This window comes from Sciurus vulgaris (genome assembly GCF_902686455.1).
Source record: "Sciurus vulgaris genome assembly, chromosome: X".
NCBI classification, from domain to species: domain Eukaryota; kingdom Metazoa; phylum Chordata; class Mammalia; order Rodentia; family Sciuridae; genus Sciurus; species Sciurus vulgaris.
Window position 1 is genome coordinate 34038512 of NC_136471.1, and position 14243 is coordinate 34052754.

At 38.4% G+C, this 14243-nt stretch overlaps 1 protein-coding gene across 4 annotated transcripts in view; it reads left to right on the forward strand.

The window, feature by feature from the left end:
- Positions 1-1186: 1186 nt before the first annotated feature.
- The window catches only part of KLHL13 (kelch like family member 13), a 181297-nt gene continuing 168240 nt past the window's right edge, over positions 1187-14243 (forward strand). For 2 of the 4 annotated variants that reach the window (XM_079123381.1, XM_079123383.1), the window contains exon 1: positions 1188-1509. The gene's annotated coding sequence lies outside the window, so the exon portion shown is untranslated. Of the gene's footprint in view, positions 1510-14243 lie in introns of all 4 variants that reach the window. The other 2 variants (XM_079123376.1, XM_079123384.1) reach the window with 2 other exon arrangements.

Sequence of the window (14243 nt, forward strand, 5' to 3'; positions counted from 1 at the left end):
TCCATTGACAACTAAAATATATTTTTAAAAAGATTCTAGATCAGTATACTGGTAAAGAAAGGGAGAAATACTAGGAAACACATATACCCATGATCCCCATCACACCCCATCACACCCTTAAAACATAGAACCCCCAAATAGTGATTAAATGATTTCTAAGAGCAAATTCCCATTATTTTCCTAAGGAGGAGTCAGGAAATATAAGGAGAAACAATACCAGACAGGAGATGTAAGAAGGTGGCTCCAGGCTGTAATGGTCTGGAAGGTAAAGAATGAATAGTAGAGAGGCAAGGGAAAAAACTGGCTTGACCAGGGGTTTTTGTTGGGGGCTTGGGTGACAGAGCTGGGAAGAGAGAATGGAGATTCTGAAATAGAGCAGTCCAATTAGAGTTTGGAATCAGTGTAACACAGTGGTAAAGAGCTTGGGCGACAGGATCACACCACTTGGGATCCTTGGTCCTGCTCTGGCTCTTCCTAGTTTTGTAACCTTGGGCAACTTGCTTAACCTTTACACCTTAGTTTTGTGACTAGTAACATGGAGATAATAATAAAGTATGCTTCTTGGAGTGGCTATGAGAGTTAAGTGAGTTGATAGTTCCAGAGCTTGGTTAATAGTAAACAGTAAAATGTCAAACTGCTATATCTGTAGTTATTATTCTTCCTCTTTCTTAATACTCTGTACTCCATTAGGGAGGAGGGGAGTGATGAAGGGTTGTGTGAGAACCTTGATCAGGCTTATTTTGAGGTGTGGGCTTCACTGAAGTAAAGTGGCACTACTTCCAGAGAACCCCCTTTGCCTGGGTCTCGCTGTGAGTATGAGGAGGCCGAGGTCCGGACTGTCAGGATGCACCGATGACCTCTTTGGCTAACCCGGGGCGGCTGCACTGTTGTCCTTGCATACTTGACAGTTTTCACTTCTGCCTCTTGGGTACTAGAAGCCATGTGGGCTCACACCCGAGTTTCCCAGTTTTAGAGGCTTGAGGGCCACTTGGCGGTCATCCTGCTTCCGGGCCCAGCCCTGCCACGCATTGGCCGGGGAGTTCAGCTCTGACCCCACACACGGTCCTAGCCCCAGCTCCCCCGGCCTCCCGCGCAGGCGCCGCCAGGGCCACCCCCGCCGCCATGTTTCCCCCGCCCTCGCGCTCCCTCCCACCACTCCCCCCTCCTCTCCCCAGCTGGGCTCCCGCCCCCCTCCCTCATCCCCCCATCCCCTGGTGAGGTCAGGCGGAGGCACTGCTGCTGCGGCCGCTGCAGCTCAGCTCCCATTCCCAGGAATCCTGGAACGGGGACTTTTGAAAATAACTGGAGCGGCGTTTGGGTTAGGGTCCGTGCTTTCCTCCTGCTCGAGGACAGGGCGAAGTAGCCTGGGCGAACAGGGGTGCAGAGGTACGGGTGCTGGTGCCTTGCAGCAGGAGCAAGCCCCGATTGCGCCGCGCTACTCTCCCTTCGGCCCTTGGAGCGCAGCAGCTGGCGGACGAGCGACGGGGGCGCAGGGACGCGGCAAACAAGGTGAGGCAGGTTGCTGAAGTCATAGGGGTTCCATCAGCCGCTTCCCTGCCTCCGCGACCTGGCGGTGCGCGGTAGTGCGAGGCTAAGAGTTGCGATCTGCATCAGGGACAGTGGGGCGGGGAATCAGCTTCACTCTTTGCCCCCCCCCCCCTCCGCCTTTTCTACCGCGTGCTGGTGCGCGCCCTTATCCCTGCACCTTTGCCAACTCCAGGTCCCTCTGTCCCCGCCAGATACCTGGGTTCTCCTAGGATCCTCGAACCCAGTTTTCCTGTGCTTATTTGTCATCTTTCCAAGATCTTCTCTGGGCTTCTCAATCACTGCCCTGATCGTCCGGGGTTCCACTGTCCACCTCGACCCCATGGTCTCTTGCCCTCTAACAGTTTTTGCTTTATGCCTTCCTAACCCCTTCGTTAGAATCTAACTTGGGAGACTCCCCTGCTGGCTCCCAAGTTAGAAGCACACTCTTTCCTCGAAGCTTTTAACTTAGTTCTGAACATCCTCAGCTCTGAATGTCTCCGCTGTTTTTGGTTTAATCACAGTTGACTAATTTTTTTTTTTTTTTTGGAGGTTTACGGCTTAGCCTACCATTTACTGAAAGTGGTGGAATCATTCCTTCATTAAATATCCTTTAGTAAATATCTGCTAAGGAACTTTAAAAATTTCTTTCTAGTTTTCAGTAACTTAATTCAAGAACCATAGCCACTTAAAATGTGTGTATATATGTTTTGTGTAATCCTTGTACATGGTCCTAAACTTTCCAGGATGCTAAGCAGGCCTGACAGAGGGAGAACTGGTGGGACTTGTAATGCCTAGCTCCATTTCTGAATCTGTAAATTAGGATTCTCATCCTGTTAATGCAGTTGGAGGACCTTAATGATTTAGGGGCAAAAAGTCGCTCAAGTTAGTATAGTCTGGTTACTAAGCCCATTGAATGGAAACTGAGAGACTGAGGGGAAGTTTAAAACTGCCTCTGTTGGGAGGGTACTTGCCTTCTTTTAAAAAAAAAGAAGCCACAGTTTCTTATAGTAGTTCTCATGTTTATGTAAACCCTCCAGAAACAGAATTTTAAAACCTCATAGTTATTTAAAAAAAAAAACCGAACAACTCCAAACCCCTACTTTTAGCTATATCACTTTCTTCCCATGCAGTTGCTATTTTAGTTCCCATACTGAGGTTCATTTGTAGTAAGTGTGTAAAGAAAAATAAATGGAGACACTGAAAGTGGAGGCAGATACCAGCAAACAAGCCCATGCTGATGTATGCAGTTGTGTTTTTGGAAATAGGCTATATCTAGTGCTCAAATTTGAAAACTGAGGAGAAAAATGAATTAAGTAGCTGTGACATCATTTTATATCTAAAAATATTAGCTCCCTTACCTGCAAGTTCTTATTCAAATCCTTAAACTTAACAGTGATAGATTTGTTTGCTTGATGTAAGACCAGGTGTTGCCAATGACACAATATGCACTAATTGCCAGAAATCTCAGAAGAAACCAAGTTGTGAATGAAGATGGTGGATAAATTTCACTGTCCTGGTAGCACTTCTTTTGGCAGTGAGACAATGAGAATACTTTCTGCTATAACGTCAGATGATATATTTTTAACATAGGTAAATAAGAGTCTCAATTGCCCAAAGTCTTTAATCTGCCATTTTTATAAGCACATTTTAAATTGTGTGATGTGACTCTGTAGAGTTTAGTAGATGTTCCGAAGGAAGTAGTTTTCACAAGAGCAGTAAAGGCTATTGATTATCAATTTAGTTAGATAACTTTCAGGTGAAAGTGTTGTTTCCCATTCATTTGGTACATTCCTGAGCTCACTTAAGTTCTATTAAAAAAATTGAATGTTGTAGGTAAAGAGTACTTGTTCTAATAGGCTCATGATTATAGGTCTAATTCTTTTGGCAACCCATTCTAAAAAGATATACAAACTTACAACTGTTTCAGGGAAAAGATTGCATACCATTTGTTACTTTTTTCCTTTTGTGTTTCTTATTAATACTAAGTCCAAGCTAAGATTGCCACTGATGTGATTATATAGTAAAACTATGTTTGCCTAGAAGAAAAATATGGATGTGAGTTAACTATAAGCATTTTGCTCTGACTCCTCAATATGTATTTAATAGCTATCCTGGTACATCTAGAGGTTATCAAAAATGGATATTTCTGATGTTATTAAATGTATGCAGTTTGCTATTACATTATCTTTCTCATTTTCAATTATGTTTCTTCAAGTAATTTGACTTGCAGTAGTGAAATGAGACTAACCAAATTTCAAATTGTTTGATTTTTTGATGTTTAACATACTACTGCCTTTCTCAAGTAATATGTCAGTTGACTCTGTTTTTATTTGTATGAAATAATAAAAGAGTTTGGTATGAATCGTCAGATTTCAGAAAGTGTAGAAAGAGTATAGGAAGAATGAAGAGCCCTAGAGGACACATCTGAAAATTAGGGAAAAATGGCTTTATCAAGTTAGAAAGACTCATAGCAATCATGTTTTTTTTCCTTTTGTACTAGACTTTGAACCCAGGGGTGCTCTAACACACTGAAATACATTCCCAGCCATGTTGAGACAGGGTCTCGATAAGCTGTTCAGGTCCTCCTACCCCAGCCTCCTGAGTCCCTGGGATTATATGTGTGTGGTACTGTGCCTGGCAGCACTGAGGTTTTTAAGTATTATTCATTCATTTAGTAATTCATTTTATAAAAGTAGCTGAGTGACTTTTGTGTACCAAGCCCCTATATTAGGTACACTTAAAACTTGTAAGCCATGATCTTTGCTCTTGTGGAATATCACAGTGATCATATTCTATCAGAGTGTATAGACAATAAACAAGTAAACAAATGAAGAATATCCTTATAGATTGAAGTAAGAACAAGTAAGAAAATAAGGAAATGTGCCACAGAGAACTAAGAAGGGCCTGCTTGAGCAAGAGTGGAAAGACCTCTATGATGTTTAATTTTAGGTGTCAATTTGTCCGGATAAGGAATACCTAGAAACTGGTAAAACATTTTTGGGTGTGTCTGTGAGGGTGTTTGCAGAAATCAATGTTAGTCTGAGTGGCTATGTGGAGAAGATCCTCCCTTAGAATCAGTAGGCACCATCCAATTGGCTGGAGAGAACAAATACAGAAGGTGAACTGGTCTTTTCCGGAGCTGGTAAAGACTCTTTTTGTGGTCTTGGACTTCAGGACTCCAGGCTTGCTGGCCTTTGGACTTGGGCTCCAGGGCTTATACCAGGGGCACCTTAGGTTCACAGGCTTTCAAAGTTCCTTGAACTGAGAGTTACAGCATCTATCTCCTTGGCTCTCAGGCCACTGGACTTGGACTGAGCCACACCACCAGCACTCCAGTGTCTCCAGCTTGCCTGTCTTGGGACTCCCTAAGCTGCCATAATTGTGTGAGCCAATTCCCTTAATAAATTCCCCTACATATTTATTTATGTGCATATTCTCTTGGCTCTGTCTCTGGAGAACCCCAACAAATATAGCCTCTTAGAGGAGGTGATGTTTGAGGAGATAACTGAAAAAGTAGAGAGAATGAGCCTGCCTTGTCAAGATATGGGCATACATTGAACATTCTTGCAGAGAGGAGTAAAAACCAAGGTCTTGAGGTGGGAAAACAGGCTTGCGGTTTATGAAGAATAGGAAGAAAACCAGTAATGACCCTACCCTGGTGAGCTGGGCAGGGAAATGATTGAAGAAGGTGTTAGAGAGCTTAGAGGGAGTCAGATAATAGATAAGTAAGACTTGGAGGCCTTGAGAAAGAATTTGAGTTTGATTTTCAGAACAGTGAGAAATCATTGAAGAGTCTTTTCTGTGGAAGGTACTTCGCTGTAAAAAAATGTTATCCAGTGGAACTAAAAAAATAAATGTTTTATGAAGGATAAGTAGAATGTTCAGCTACACAGTCATTTACATTAATACCTGAGAGTGATAGACTTTTATTAAGCATGCTAAATAAATATGTGATTTAGTTCTACTCTGCTTTGTTAAAGGGTGGGGTAATGGGAACTTTGAGGTGAGTATAAAGTAGGCCACTTTCCACTGTCACATTGTCACCTGTACTGCAAGGTAAGTTGATTTCAACTTTATTAAAATCAGGTCATTGTTAATTTTAAGACCTTATTTTTCAAAGAATGATGTTTTATTTTCCTATCAAAATAAACATATTCATAGGAATATGTTCCTTGGGAAGGTTGGAAGTTTCATTTCTGTATAAAGGAATATCTTAGGTTTTAGTCATGGCCTTTGGAATTTTAAGTTAGGTTTGCCTTTTTCCTTTAACCATTGCCTTTCCAAAATTTTCAATTTCCATACATTTATTCCTGGAGAGATTAGGGTTTACTCTAATGCTTGAAGCTTAAGTTAATTTTATTGCTCTGAGCCATTACTTCAAAGCAATTCAGATTTGAGGTCTAGATATTCCCAAATAGGAATACAGATGGCAATTGGGATCCCATAGGGGTAAATCCTAATATTGTAGGGGGATGACCTGCAAAAATCCTTTAGCAGGTCTTCCAGAGTCAAGTTCTAACTCCTTAACTGAGCACTTGAGGGTCTGCCATGATTTGACCCCATTCTGCTTTCCCATGTGTCTTTATTATTCTCATACAAATTTCTATTAATTTCAAGTGATTTTAACCAGTTTGGAACTTTTCTGTTTAGCATTATTCCTGATATAGATTAGGTGCACAATAGGTATTTCTCAAATGGAAACCATGCCATCCATTTGAAAAGCCCTTCCCTTTCCTTTCTGTCATTTCAAATCCCAATACTTGTCAAGGAAGAGTTTAAACATCATGCACTATTATAGCATCTGCCACTGAGCCTGAATTCTTTCTCCTCTGAATGTGAGCAGCAGGCACACACTTGCCCTGTTGTGTCATAATTATGCTTATTTGATGCCCGACCTTTTCTGCATTGGTCTGTGGCTCCATGAAGGTGACCTGAATCTTGTCTGGTTTCCCATCATTGTATTCTGAGCACCTGGCACATGATGCATACTATATGGTTATTAAATTATGAATACATATTGCCTTGTGATATTCCTCCTATTTTTGACACTTATGTAAGTTAATACTGTTTTGCCTTTCGCATGTTCCTCTGATTTTTTTTTCTTCTAGTCCTTGGTATTGAACCCAGGGGTGTTCTACCACTGAACTACATCCCTGCTCATTTTTATTTTTTATTTGAGACAGAGTTTTGCCAAGTTGCTGAGGCTGCCCTCTAACTTTCAATCCTCCTGCCTCAGCTACCTGAGTTGCCAGGATTACAGCATGTGCCACCTCATCTGGACCCTGCTGGTCTTCTGAAGCAGTTTTGGAGAGAGGTTATTTAGAAAGCATAGTTGTCGAGATCACAAGTTGTGGGGCTAGGCTGCTGGGTTCCAATAATGGCTAGGAGATTTAGTAGCTAGGAGCATGGGGTGAGATAGTTAACCTCTCTGTTGCGGTTTTGATAGGAGGTATCTCCAAAAACTCAAGCATGAGACAATGTAAGAAAGTTTAGAGGTGAAATGATTGGGTTATGAGATCTTTAACCTAATCAGTGCATTAATCTGCTGATAGGGATTAATTGGATGTTAACTATAGGCAGGTAGGGTATGGATGGAGGAGATAAATCATTGGGGACTTGACTTTGGGGTATATATATTTTGCCTGGTTAGTGGAACTGTCTCTCTCTGTTTCCTGGTGGCCATGTCCTGAGCCACTTTGCTCTACTACACTCTTCCACCATGATTTTCTGCCTCAACTAGGACCCAAATCAACGGAGCTGGCCATCTATAGACTGAGACCTCTAAAACCATGAGTCCCAAATACATTTTTCCTGTTATAAAATTGTTCTTGTCAAGTGTTTTGGTTACAGTGGTGAAAAAACTGACTAAAACACTATCTGTACCTGAGTCACCTCATCTGTAAAATAGGGATAATTGAACTTAACCTCCTAGGGTACTTGTAAGGATCAAATGAGTTAGCTAGGCCCATAATTTAACAGTTTTCAAGTTTCAGAAGTTCTGAACATTGATAAAAAAATTAATTTGGTCAGTTAGATGCCAAGTGGTAGCAAAACATGAACTGATATTCATGGTCTTTATTCTATTTATTGTTAAATTTTTCTTGTTTCTGCTGTAATATCAGTAATATGTTTATGGGGGTAGTACCATGGACCCTAGTGGGGTATTACATAATTACTCATTTTCCCCAGTTTGGAACTTTTCTCTTTAGTCTTATTTAAACATAATATGTAGCATATGCAGGCTATTGCCTATCTAAAAGTCTGGAAATTTCTGAATTTGAATCACATCTGGCACCAAGGTTTTCAGATAAGAGATTGTAAACCTCACAGTAAAGGGCTTAAATCAGGGCCTTGCACATAGTAAGCTGTTGCTGTGGGTGGCAGAGATTAGTGAGGTAAATAAACTACTTTTATCTTTCCCAATACCTTTCTTATAATGGTTACCATGTAAATTGTTACCATGTAAATACTGTGCTGATTTAGTCCTACAAGGACTCTGAATGGAGAGGGCTGACTGTATGGTCCTTAATCTTTTAGGACAAGAGAATCTCTTGTCCTGGGAGGTGAAATTCAGTTAAGAATTTGTTTAATATGATTCGACATCTATGCTTTGAAGTTGCTAAACATTTTTTAACTAATGTATATAACTAATGTGTATGGATGTCTGTATTAAAAGCAGAAGAAAGGCATAAAACAAATGATACTGCTTTAGCAGTTCTAATGTCATTCATGGTGAGATGGGGTCATGGGTCCATGTTATAATCCTTTACTTTGTTCTGTAGTCTTGAAATAATATCAAAAACATACAAAGGGAGCTGGTGGCATGGCTCAGTGGTAGAGCATTTGCCTAGTATGTGCTTCATCCTGGGTTGCATCCCCATCACTACAAAAAACAAACAATGAAAAAACATACAAAGGGAAACCTAAGCATCAATTGGAAACTTTCCTTAGTGTCTATTACAGGAATTGTTTTTTAATTATTCTAACTTCCTCTCAATATTATATAACATCTTGACAACCTATTCTTCCCAACTAAACTAAAAAGCATAATTTTTATTGATTTCCCTTATCAGTATTCATAAATTCCAACTGGTATGTTTTCTTTTTTCTCTTACTTTTTGTTGTTGTTTTTTTTTTTTTTTTTTTGGTACCAGAGATTGAACCCAAAGGTACTTTGCCACTAAGTCACATTCCCAGCCTTTTTAAAATTTTTATAAATTTTGAGACAGGCTCTCACTAAGTTTCTAAGGGCTTCATTAAAGTTGCTGAGGTTAGCCTTGAACTTGTGATCCTCCTGCCTTAGCCTCCCAAGTTGCTGGGATTACTGTCATGCACCACCATGCCCAGCTATATTCTTTCACTTTTGCCAGTAGTTATGTCTCAAAGTTTTTTTTTTTTTTTCCTGAAATGTTCTTGCAATTGAAAACTATTCCTTGAAATCAGTCTTCCAATTCACTTAACAAATACATATTAAATGCCTATTATGTTATAGGCATTGTACTAGTCTAAACAATTAGAATCTCTGTCCAGTGCTCTTTCCTCTATTTTGGACTCCTTCAAACTATAACACATGTACTGAGTGAACAGGCTGACAACATGGTAGTGTGCCCCAGGAGACACAAAATTAAGTACCTTGGCTTTTCCCTTTCCTTGCCTCCCCTACCCTTCCATCCCCCCCTTTTCAGTTTTCCTTTCTTTCTTTCTTATACTGGACATTAAATCCAGGGACACTCTATCACTGAGCCACATCTCCAGCCATTTTTAAAAAAAAATCTGAGGCAGGTTTTCACTAAATTGCCGAGGCTGGCCTTGAACTTGTGATCCTCCTGCCACAGCATCCTGAATTTCTGGGATTACAGGTGTGCACCACCATGCCCAGCATGTTTTCTTGAAGTATATATTTTACACAAAGATTTAGGAGAACATTAAATAGTAGTTCATTTAAAATTTGTAAAAATATTAAAGCAAACTCATATACATTGTAGAATGCAATATTCATATGAAAGTCTGAGATAAAACCCAATACTTAAGAGAAAGTCTCAGCTTATAAGGGCAGCTGTGGTAACCCTTAGTGACCACTGAAACTGTTCTATTTCCATAATCTCTTCTTTGAGCAAATACTCAAACATTTTTAGTCTTAGATTCCCATAATGGGTATTAATGTTTTTCTCTATGTTTTTCAATTAATTCAAGGCTACATATTGCTTGATAGTGGTATAAATCTTAAAATGTGTTGAGTTCCTAATGTTGGTGAGTAATAACTACGATGAATAGTGAAGGACTTGTCAGGGAACTGATATCTTCAAGAAGAGAGATTGTTAGAACACAGTGACCATGAACTTGACGCAGCACAGTTGATGGATTAAAGTTTTGCCTTATTTTATGCACACTTGTTTATCTCACTGATTTGAAGTTATCTTTGCTAAATTTCAAACTGCTTTTGTTTATAACACATTCAATATACAAATTGTTTTGTTATTTGCTGGCCACTGAAGTATTCCATACTAGAAGAAAATTGTCAAAGTTTGCTTGGTTGGTGAAAGGTTTCTCCAGTTTCAGAAGGTTTTGTAAATAGGTCAGCAGTGCCTGTTACAAAGTAATGGTTTAATTTGCTCCAAATGAGAAAGATAAAGAATAAAAAGGCAAGTGAAGAAAGGGGATGAAAGTAAATGGTGTAAGTCAAACACTAAATCTTTCAATTCATTTTCATGATTGCTTTCCCACTTTCATTGTTGTCCCATGCCAGGCACAGTTTGCAGGGTCTGACATTGTCATATTGCTGCATTACTGTTCAAAGATTATAAAGAGATGGGTACTGAGGATGATGAAATGCTGTTAGTTTTTGTTCAGTAAAAGAGTTGTAGAGTTTTCCTTCTTGGTCTTACCTTTTAAGAATGGACATATATTTCTAAGAAATACTTCATTTCAAAAAAATTTTCTGTTCTGCTCTTGTGTATTTCTTAGTAGGAAGGTAATAGAATTTAATGACTAAGATGTTGGGTTCTGGAATCACAGGAAGTGTGATATTGGGCAACTTGCTTAATCTCTCTGAGTTTTGATTTTTCTCCTATAAACTATCTTGACTGCTTGTTTTATGAATTATATAAAATAATGCATAGGAAGCACTAAGCACAGTTCCCACCACATAGCAGATAGAGCTATTCTTATTATCGACCTTTTTCATAGATTAGTGACTGAAATAGTTGAAAACATGAGACATAATTTAAGAGCTTTGCCATTGACATGAAGCAGAAGTGAGGGATGTAGTATATATGGCATGTATGTATACACACACACAGGCATGTATACATATATCTCCTTATTCGTATTCCAAGGTGAAATGCTGTTTTTTTTTAATTTGTACCTTTAAATGGTGAGTAGACTGTTTAGAAGTAACATCAAGGGGTTGGGGATAGCTCAGGTGCTAGAGTGTGTGCCTCACATATACAAGGCCCTGGGTTCAATCCCCAGCACCACACACACATACACACACACACACACACACACACACACACACACACACAAAGTAACATCATTTTTCTAGCAGACAAGAAAGTTTATGGTAAATCTGTGGCTTATTACTTATTCACATGTAGGCATCACATTGAATATAAGAAAAATGTCAGTTTTAATAGTTAGCCCAGTACATATTCAAATATGATATTGTTCAGTTTGATAAGATTTTAAATTTTAATATCTATTGGTGGAAGAAAGAGATGCTGGAAAATATGTACTACAATATTGTCTTTTAAATACGAAAACTTTTGGTGTTCTGATAATCAAAGAGGTCACAAATTTTATTTTTTCTTTTGTAACTTTTTTGGTGTTTCTAGGGATAGAACCAGGACCTTGTGCACACTAGGCAAGCACTCTATCACTGAGCTACATCCCCTGCAACAAATTTTCTTAATGTATCTTGAATTGTTTCAGTTTTCAGGTTTCCAATATTAAAGCATTTGTAATAGTTAAACCATTCGGAAAAGGGCTAATTCTTTCTGAATAGTGTCTTTCTATAGATTTTGAGTTGTTATGGTTAAATTTTTATTGTAGTTACTCTAGCAGCAAATCAAGTAATATCTTAAGAGTTGATAAAAGTCAATATTAGCTGGGCACTGTAGGTTATGTCTGTAATCCCAGTGACTTGGGAGTCTGACACAAGAGGATTATAAGTTCAAGGCCAGTCTCAGCAACTCAGTGAGATCATGTTTCAAAATAAAAAATAAAAAGTGCTAGGAATGCATCTCAGTGGCAAAGTGCCCCTGGGTTCAATTCCCAGTACCAAACAAACGAACGAATAAAGGTCAGTAGTAGTTTTAATAAATGAATGGATAAGTTTAAATTAATTACTGAGAGCACCTTCAGGTGTTGCAAGGATAGTCTATCCTTTTAAGTTGAAAATATATTAAGCTATCATTCCTGCTTTCCTAAATTATACCCTGTTCCAATATCAGATAAATCAGACAGAAATGATACTTGGGGAGCCAACCTAGCCATGGACTACCACAGGTGTACCAAAAAGAAAAACCATGTAACACATTGGTACTACGCTGTGCATTTAGAGGTTTTGTGACAATTATTAATATACTGTGCATCCGGATTCATGAACAGCTTAGATTACTAATGGAATGTTTATTAGCAGTATGTCCTGCATTTATAGATAACAATCATTATTAGTATCATTTGAAGATGAAAAGACATTGTCCAAATGTATTTTTAGGGCTGGGGATGTAGTTCAATAGTGGAGTAATTGTCTAGCATGTGAGGCCCTGAGTTTGGTCCCCAGCACTGCAAACAAACAAAAAAAAGTAGTTTTAGAAAAATTAGACTTACTTTTCCCTTAGGTAATTAATGTTAAATAAAGGTAATGCCCTTTATTTGTAGAGCACCTTTCTTTTGAAACTTGGTTAACTCTCATTTTATTTACTCTTGTGGAATATGCACAATAAGTTTAAGTAATGTACGGAAAGTCACATCATGTAAAGTAGTGTTAGGTGTAGAATGCCCATGATGTAATTTTTTTTAGAAAACTTTAATTTTTTGGTACAGATTAGTTAAACAGAATGGGATATTTAATTGTGGCATACTCATACATGCATATAACATATTTGGGCAATTTTACTGCCCAGTATCTACCCTTGTCTGCCCCTCTCCCTTCCCCCTGAATTCCCTTCCTCTTTGTTGATAGTCTCCCTTCCACACATTTATCACATCCTTTTTATTCTGTGCTCTAGTTTCCACATGTGAGAGAAAACATGATACTTTTCTTTCTGAGTCTGGCTAATTTCACTTACCAAGGTGTTTTCCTATTCCATCCATTTTCCTGCAGCTGACATAATTTTGTTTTTCTTTATAGTTTAATAATACTCCCTTATGTATGTTTGTATATGTGATATATATATATATATATATATCACATTTTCTTTATCTGTTTGTCTGTCAATGGACACCTAGGCTGATACTATAAGTTGGTTATTGTGAATTGTGTTGTGATAAATATTGGTATGTGTGTATTGCTATAGTATACTGACTTTAATTCTTAGGGATAAATACCTAGTAGTGGGATAGCTGAGTCATAGGGTAGTTCTATTTGTAATTTTGTGAGGAACCTCCATACTGATTTCCATAGTAGCTGTGCTAATTTACGTTCCCACCCAGTATATAAGAATTCCTTTTCCCCACATCCTCGCCAGTATTTATTGTTATCTGTATTTTGCTGGTTGCCATTCTGATTTGAGGTGAGATATAGTTTTGATTTGCATTTCCCTGATGATTAAAGATGATGAATGTATTTCATATACTTGTTGGTCATTTGTATTTTTTTAGAGAAATGCCTGTTCAGTTCATTTGCCCATTTATTGAATGGCTTGTTTGTTTGGTATTGAATTTTATGAATTCTTTATATATTCTGGATATTAATCCTCTGTTGGAGGAGTAGCTGGCAAAGATTTTCTCCCATTGTGTAGACTTTTCATACTTGTTTGCCTTGTTGTACAAAAGCTTTTAAATTAGATGTCATCCTGTTTATCGAATTTGCTTTTATTCCCTGAGCTATAGGAGTCCTATTCAAGGAATTGTTGCCTGTCCTTATATGTTGAAGTGTTTCCCCTATGTTTTTTTCATAGTATTTGCAAAGTTTCTGGTCTTATACTTAGGTCTTTGATCCATTTTGAGTTGAGTTTTGTGCAGGGTAAGAGATAGAGATCTAATTTCATTTCTCTACATATGGATATCCTGTTGTCCCATCACCATTTGTTAAAGAGGCTGTCTTCTTCAATGTATGTTTTGGAGAATGCCCTTGATTTCTAACCCAGTGCTTTTGCACTGATATAAATTGTGCCTCAACCCAAAGGATCCTTCAGTATTTCTAAGCCTTTGAATTGATAGAGTGAGACCAAAACATTAGTAGAGGAGATACCAACTATTATTCTGTACCTGTACACTTTCTTGCACAATTTGGTATTTATTAAAATGAATTTTGAATTTATTAAGGAGTTTTCAAACTGCTTTTGTCATTATATAGGTGCAGTAACTGAGCAGTTTTATGTAAAGCACTACATTAGAGGGGAATAACATGAATCCACTGCCCTGAACTAGCTTACAAACTAGCCAGAGGCAAGAGACAACAAGGACAAGAACATGAAGGTAACATGATATCAACCAATATTAATATTAATTCCAATCAATAAGAAATTATTATAATACTCATCATGAGTTTG